The sequence below is a fragment of the Schistocerca cancellata genome, chromosome 1 (assembly GCF_023864275.1).
Source record: "Schistocerca cancellata isolate TAMUIC-IGC-003103 chromosome 1, iqSchCanc2.1, whole genome shotgun sequence".
NCBI classification, from domain to species: domain Eukaryota; kingdom Metazoa; phylum Arthropoda; class Insecta; order Orthoptera; family Acrididae; genus Schistocerca; species Schistocerca cancellata.
Window position 1 is genome coordinate 1,134,771,101 of NC_064626.1, and position 2,204 is coordinate 1,134,773,304.

Consider the following 2,204-nt stretch of genomic DNA (forward strand, 5'->3'; position numbering starts at 1 on the left):
ACATGCATCCACCCTCCGTCGCATGAAATCCCTGATGCGCTGATGCAGCCCTGAAGAATGGCGTATTGTATCACAGCCGTCCACAATACGAGCACGAAGAGTCTCTACATTTGGTACCGGGGTTGCGTAGACAAGAGCTTTCAAATGCCCCCATAAATGAAAGTCAAGAGGGTTGAGGTCAGGAGAGCGTGGAGGCCATGGAATTGGTCCGCCTCTACCAATCCATCGGTCACCGAATCTGTTGTTGAGAAGCGTACGAGTCCGCAGCTCGTGGTCGTGCGGTAGCGTTCTCGCTTCCCGCGCCCGGGTTCCCGGGTTCGATTCCAGGCGGGGTCAGGGATTTTCTCTGCCTCGTGATGACTGGGTGTTGTGTGATGTCCTTAGGTTAGTTAGGTTTAAGTAGTTCTAAGTTCTAGGGGACTGATGACCATAGATGGTAAGTCCCATAGTGCTCAGAGCCATTTGAACTTTTTTTTTTTTTTTTTTTTTTTTTTTTTTTTTTTTTTTTTTGAGCAGCGTACGAACACTTCGACTGAAATGTGCAGGAGCTCCATTGTGCATGAACCACATGTTGTGTCGTACTTGTAAAGGCACATGTTCTAGCAGCACAGGTAGAGTATCCCGTATGAAATCATGATAACGAGCTCCATTGAGCGTAGGTGGAAGAACATGGGGCCCAAGCAAGACATCACCAACACTTCCTGCCCAAACTGTAGAGCAATGAGTCGCATGTCAACACAAGCACCGAAGTCAACATTACCTTCCTTCAATTGGGCCAACTGGCGGTGAATCGAGGAAGTACAGAACTAAAATGAGCTATAACATGGAAATTAAGCGTTTCCGGACACATGTCCACATAACATCTTTTCTTTATTTGTGTGTGAGGAATGTTTCCTGAAAGTTTGGCCATATATATATATATATATATATATATATATATATATATATATATGTCATCAGTCTTCTGACTGGTTTGATGTGGCCTAACACGAATTCCTCTCCTGTGCCAACCTTCTCATCTAAGAGTAGCACTTGCAACCAACATCCTCAATTATTTGCTGGCTTTATTCCAATCTCTGTCTTCCTCTATCGCTTTAACCCTCTACAGCTCTCTCGAGTACCATGGAAGTTATTCCGTAAAGTGTTAACACATGTCCTGTCATCAAGTTCCTTCTTCCTTTCCTTGACAATTCTGCGGACAGCCCCGCTCGTTCCTTACCTGAACAGTCTACCTAATTTTCTTCTGTAACACTTGAAAGGTCTCTGGTGGATTCCTTTCATGTTAATTTCTTAAATCTGTTGTCATTTACGGCATAAATTCCTCTTCTAAATTTACTGTGGCGTTCCTGACTATCTGGGAGGAGACGAGTAGTGGAACGTGTTACTTTTACACATAAACAAGAACGATCTGTCACACTACTACACTTTAAAACACAGTTTATATGTAATTCATGTCACACAGTCTGATACGGAACCTACATCCACTTTCTTTTATATACTGTATATGATAAGATACTGTCAACCCCCTTCCCTTCTGTGTGAGAGGATGAATGAGCAAATGTATTTCTAGTTGCATGCCTCAGGATAGCAGACAAGCCTGTCTGCTAGAGAACAGTAGGACCAACGTCGGAACAGGTAGCTACGCTTTCTAAAAGCAAAGAGGTTTCTATCCTTAGTATGGTCCTGTCTGTCCTTTGTCATGTTGGTATAGGAAGCTGCCTCTCTGGCCACTTCCGTTTGTATTTGTGAGCCACCCCTCAGGAAGGGACCACGTCAGTCTGTCCGTGGCGAGCGTCTGAAGTGGTAAGATCTCCGGCTAAGCGCGTGTCTGCTAAGTCCGTAGGACAATGGATTTCTTAAGTTCAGCCTAACTGAAAATTTAATCACCTTTATTTCAGGTTTAGCTCTAAAATATCTAATGTTATCTTAAATTGCAACGCAGTGTATTTCGAGTGTAAAGTTCAGAATATCTTCCAGTAGTTACTTTGTCACTACTTTGTGAGTAAAGTGGAACCACGTGTTGATCAGTAACTCTAACTAAGATCATCAATCTTAAATGCGAATGTGCGTGAGATTATAACGTCTCGTCTTGACAATATTTTGCAATATAGCAACTTTTCTTTATGTTCAACCCACGTGGGGTGTACTTTGTGAGACCAGTACCACGTGCTTATACAATTATTTGACCCATCAGGTTAATAGTA